We start from the raw sequence: 6,360 nt of genomic DNA, 5'->3' as shown, positions 1-6,360 counted from the left end.
TCACATGACAATAAACAAAAATGTATCAGTACTCATACTTGTAAGTACTCGGCAAGTACCAGTACTCGTACTCGCAAAACTGGTATCGGTGCATCCCTTTATTTACATTTATAAAAACAAAATCATACATTAAAACAGAGATGTTCTAATCCCAGGAGCTCCGTGTGCTCCTTACAAATGACAGCTGCCTCCTAACTTTTGAATTTTTCTCTAGTGTAGTCTTGGAACTAAAAAGTATCGGTACATGTACTCGTACTTGTACCGAGTACTGTACTTGGTATCTGTGCAACCCTAGTATATATGGTATATAAGGTGTGTATGTATATATATATTGTAACAAGGACACTCCACTGTAGTCCAGGTAAATCAAATAGAATGCAGTTTAATAAAAGGACAAACACAAAATAGCCTGCAGCAGCAGCATAAGACAGTCCTTTATATGGCTTTCCTCATGAGCCCTCACTATGCTCTCCCAGCAGTGTTGTAAGGGTGGCAGGCTCAACTGGTAGTGAGAGTGGTAAACCATGCACGAGACAAGGACACCCAGGAACAGTCAAAGCAGGTTTATTCTGCACTTTTATTTAGTAAGTCAGTAAACAAACACAGCTATAATGCAGCAGGGCATTCTATAGCAAGTCTATAACATAAAACAAACAAAACATCTGCACAACTTATGTCAGTTCCTGACTAACAGGGTGCCCCTAATGGGCTCCCCAAAACAAATGAGCAGCACAGGTACCTTTTTAACATTCTGCCAGCAGTCAGCTCTGTGTTCAGTGGGTCGCGGAGTGGAGGCATGCCACCTGTCTCCATGTTCCATTCTTCTCTGGGTGGAGGGGAATTGGGAAGTTCCAGGTGAGGGGAACCCCAGGGCTGCCATCAGTGGAGTATTGCCGATGCATATGCAAGGGTCTCAAGCAGCCTGGGGGGGCCCAGGTCACAACCAATAAGTTTTCACTCTATAGTGTAATATTCACAACTCCTTGGTACGGCCCAGGCCCCCCCTCTACAGAAAGAGCTACTTGGTACCTTCCTGTGTAGTGGCAGTATGTTTTTTTTCCTCTGTTCAGAAGGCAGAGCTGCAGCATTGGCAAGCTTTACCCAAGGAGAAAGGGTGTGGTGGCTGGAGTGGTGTTTCTGTTGTTCAGGCAGCAAAATTCCCCCCTCTGAGGCCACACACTTTCTTCGCCGGGGGGGGCACCCACACACTTTCTTCACCCAGAGTACCCACATGTGCTCTGCACCTACAGCACCCTCACACTCTCTTCACCCACAGCACCCTCACACACACTGTGCATCCACAGCGCCAACACGCACTGTGCACCCACACCGAAAACACACACTGTGCACCCACAGCACCCACACGTGCTCTGCACCCACAGCGCCCACACACTCTCTTCACCCACAGTGCTCACATATGCTCTGCGCCCACAGCGCCAACACACACTCTTCACCCACTGCACCCACAGCACCTACACAAGTTTTGCACCCGCAGCACCCACACGCGGTCTGCACCCACAGCGCCCACACATGCTGTGCACCCATAGCACTCACACATGCTGTTCACTCACAACACCCACTCACTCTGCACCAACAGCACACACACACTGTGGATCCACCCACACACACACTCTGTGCGCGCACGCTCTCGGCACCTACAATGCCCACACACTCTCTTCACCTACACACTCTGTGCATCCACACCACCAACACTGCACCCACTTTGTAACCCCACTTTCCCCAGCTTCACTGGTGTAGCAGTGTTATTTTAAGTTATAATTACACTGCCACACCCAAGAAACTGTTTAAAATATTCATATATACATTGTGGAATACTGCACAAGTTGTTTTGTGGAATAAATGATAACGTTCGGAAATTAAATTATTTTTGGGTCGTGACTTAATGACTAAGGAAAAAAATTGGTCCTAAGGTTACACAGGTTGAGAACCACTGCCTTACAATATATTTCTAAAAAATATGTGTCACATAACTACAGTATATGATAAAAAAATACTTAAAACTAATATGTACCCACCCAACTAAAGCTATATGTATACTTGTGATGCTTATATTTATATGTCCTACTTAGTTTTAATGTGACATATTCATGGTTGTCTATTGAAATCACTGGCAGTTTTACTATGTCAGTGATCACTGTATACAGAAGCCCTTGTTAGAACTGTGCAGCCACTGCCGCACCTCAATCTTTTATCCAGTGCAACATTCCATATGCTGCTTATATAGTTGCCATTGCTGAGTGGGCAGACCATGTTGTCATAAATCCCTTCTCAAGACCAGTGGCTGTAATAGTAATTTTCAGCCCAGCAGCTTAGAAGCAGCCATTTGTTGGACAATAATTGAAGCCAGTGAATCAGGATTCAAACGCTAGTCTACATGCATTTAATGCTATTTTTCGGATGAATATTGTTTATCTTTAAATGCAGGAAAATACATACTTTTTTATCTGGAATAAGTATACAGATTACAAAGTCAGAGTACTCTTGATCCTCATATTTGCTGTAGGCCAGTGTCTCAGATAATATTAAATTTACTGGATAATATGGCAGCCAGGTAACTAGCATTTCTATGTTTTATACTTTTTAAAACTGATGTTTTATATTATACAGCATACAGTAAATATACAGTATATTTGTTCCTTTCAGAGATGATTATCTCTCATTCATACCTCAGACAAAAGCATTCAGTGGTGGTGGTGGTGGTGGTGGGGGGACAAATAAATGTTTTGACTTATTCTGTGTGTGTAATTGTAGCTCGAGATATTGAGCTCTGTAAGGCTAGTAACTGTACATGGCAAATCTGTAAAAAGTGCGATACGCTCCTGGTATGGTCAGTCATCTAGGTTAGCAATCTAGGTGCAATATAATATAGGTAATACAATAGGAAGTAAGGAGTGCACAGTACTGTGTATAGCATCCAAACAGAGAGAGAGAGAGAGAGAGAGAGAGGGGTCTTCTGCATTAAAAGAAAGATTCAATGGTGAATAGCATGACAACCCTTACAGTGTGGTACGGTAGCAAATGAGTGTTCATCATATGGCAATCTGGGATGCAGCGGCAGCAGAGAGTCCAAGAGTCTGTAGCTGGTGGGGCTCTGAGATGAAATGTGGGCCACCACATAACTGGTCTTGGCTGGTGGTTGCCTACATGGCCCAGAGGAGATTAATTTCTTCCAGCAGTGGTGCTAGGCAGTGTGTTTTTGGGCTTTACCCCTAATGAACGCTTGTTTGTTAAACACATGGTATGTGTTTTAATGCTATTTGCCATTAAAGCTTCCTTTTAATGCAGAAGACCAGTACCCTGCCTCCCTCTCCAAATATATTATAGACCTAACTGAAACTAAAAGGTGTAGCAAATGCAGGCATTTTATCGGTCACCATAGAGGATGGTAGTCAGATTGTAATCAGTCTGATGCTTATTTGCAGTCTATGCCCATCTGGTTTCCCCTAATCAGTAAGTATGTCTCCCCAGCCGATCACTGTGAGGTTAATTACTAGTGGTGTATGCTGGGAGAGGAGATAAATACTTGGGGTGGACCAAGTAGCTCTCTCTTCCTCCCCCGGGCCCTGCCTGAGGGGAGGCTGCTATGGACTGTCTGAGATGGCTAGGCCTGGAGCCTAGGAACTTAGACTGAGGCCTAAGTCTGGAAGCCCAGTGGTTACTACTGATGACAAGGATAAATATGACTGGTGACTTCTACCTCATGTGCTGCTGTGCCAGCTGGTCTTCATGCTGTGAAAGGAGACAGCTACTACGCCCTGCCACTTGAAGGAGTCTACATCAGCCTGGATGACCTGGACCCTCAACCTCTCTCCCTGAAGTTCATCAATAAAGTTTCTCAGCATCACATCTATAGTCTAGACATAACTTTTATTGACCACCATAGAGGATGGTAAATAATGGGCGAAGTGAAACTAAATACCGCTAAACATGGAGATTACTGAGCTGCAGTAACCCATAGCAACTAACCCTAAGACCGAGGTATTTTCAATCCTAAGGTATGCTGGTGTGCTGTGGATCCATTATTGAGGCCTGTCACAGAGGAGATACAGGGAGACCCAATACACTACTGTATGCTATCCCTTAGAGCACATGTGTGAAACTCAAGGCCCAGGGGCCGAATCCGGCCCTCCAGGCCATTTCCTAAACTTCTACTTTCAGATCTAGGTATTAAGTTATTACTAAAACCAGTGATAATCAAATGCAGAGGCAATTATGATAAAGATTACATACATTTATATAGTCTTACAGATACCTTTGAGGGCAACCATAATGTTGATGCGGCCCACGATTAAATTGAGTTTGACACCCGTGCCTTAGAGGGTGCGCTACAAAGGCATAGTTCACAAAACAGTAATTTGTTATTTCTGTGTGTACTGCATGGTTTGGGTTAAGTAACTGCACAGAAACACATGCACGCATGAACATATCAGTTTGTACACACCACACATGCTGATAAATAGACTGTGTATGGAGGAACACTGATCAAATGAAAATCCACCTGGACAGAAAGGAAATTCAGATCATACTTGCAATACCTCATCTGTAAGCTTTTTTATACTAAGACCATTTCTATTGCTCTGGAAATTCAGATTGCACTGAGGTGGGGGAGGCCAATGTTTTCGTGCAAATGACCAGTTTTAGTTTACAGTGCTTGTTACTAATTATTGTGGTAATCTTTATTCTTCTTTTCAGCATACTGTGGAATATGTACTTTTACCTGGTAGGATAAACAAAGGGTATATTTAAAGGAAACATTGAAACTGCATACAAAACCTAGCTTTTCAACTGTTATTTGATCAAACATAGTGTATTTAAAGCTGAAGACAGATATGGAAGCCTTTAAATAAAAGAAAGGTCATGAGTTGCTCACAGCTGAAAAGAAGTTCACATTTCCTAATGGAAGTTACATATTGTAAATGAAAAATGCTTAGTAAATGTAGCATAAACATTAGAGCAAATTAGACATGACATATAGGTGATAGGGCACAGCAAACATATATTGTGTTCTTGTACCATAAAAGAATGTTGCTTTAAATTGTATGATTCATCTCAACTCATGAAAAGTGTAGCATGTTACAGCAACAAACCTATTATTTTGTATATACAATTAAATCATTTCTCCCCTTCATGACATTGTGTTTAGGTTTCCACTCAGTCTTGCACATCAATATCAGATGATACGGAAAATAAAGATAGCCAGAAGCTTGTTATTGATTCTAGCCTATAAACAATACAAGTGCAATTAGTCTTAATATAGAACAAGTTTACATATGCTTAACTTATTATATTTATAGCAAACACAATTTACTGTTGGATACTGTTGACAGATAAAGCTGATAAAATTGGACATTGAAAAACACTGAGGAAGCACACAACTTACTTGTGTTCCAGTGATATATTGTATTGGCAAATGTCTAAATTAATTTGTGGTTGTAATGTAGGATGCCAGCCAGATGATCCTAGAACTAATATTGGTGGAGAAAAAAGCGTGGGCCGATAATGTCATGACTAGATTCAATAGTTTTTTGGTTTGAAATGTAAAAACACATGGTGGTAAAATGAAATCAATGGGCCTATTTGTACCAAATGAGAGTGGATACAGCTATCTACCATCTGCTATACTCCAAGGTATTACCTTACATCATGGCCTGCATTGTATTGCCCATTCATAAAATGCAGGCCGCTGCGTATATCCCGTGGTATGTGAAAGAGAGAGTTCTATCTGCCTAATGCAGTAAAGAGAACTTGATTAGAAGAGAAATGTTTGATAGCTCACGCAACAGTGTTGTGCTCCCATTTTTTTTGTTCCCTTCATTCATTTTTATTGTGCTCTGCCTGATTTGAATCAACCACTAAATGTACATTTTACACACAGTGTTATGCAGTTCCAAAATCATGTGTGTGTGCAATGTACATTGACATTAATTTTGAATTACACCCCAAGGCATATACAGTATACAATACACCTACACTGCAGTACAACTCAGTCCGCCACACAATGGGGAGCGTCTATTCTGTTGAGAGGATGAGAATGGGCTGTTGTAGACAGAAGTGGCCAGGTCAGGTTGGACAAGGTAGTATTTTTTATATAAAAGTAGTTAGTAGCAGAATTAAGAAGAGAAGGGTTGAAGCGGCAAAGGTTTGTACTGGTAACTGTTTGCTGATTGGGGGGATAGGGGGTCGAGGACAGGATGATTATGAAACTGATAAAACTGTGGTCAGAGGGAGGACAAAAAGTGTTGGAGAGGTTGCAAGGAGTGCAGAGGTAGTAGAATATAAGGTCAAGTGTGTTGCCCTCAGAGTGAGTAGAAGTGTGTCCCCATTAAACTGAATGCACAT

The sequence above is a fragment of the Nanorana parkeri genome, unplaced genomic scaffold, assembly GCF_000935625.1.
Source record: "Nanorana parkeri isolate BGI_ZX_2015 unplaced genomic scaffold, ASM93562v1 scaffold710, whole genome shotgun sequence".
Classification (NCBI taxonomy): Eukaryota; Metazoa; Chordata; class Amphibia; order Anura; family Dicroglossidae; genus Nanorana; species Nanorana parkeri.
The sequence above is the reverse complement of the archived record's forward strand: the minus strand, read 5'-3'. Positions refer to the sequence as shown.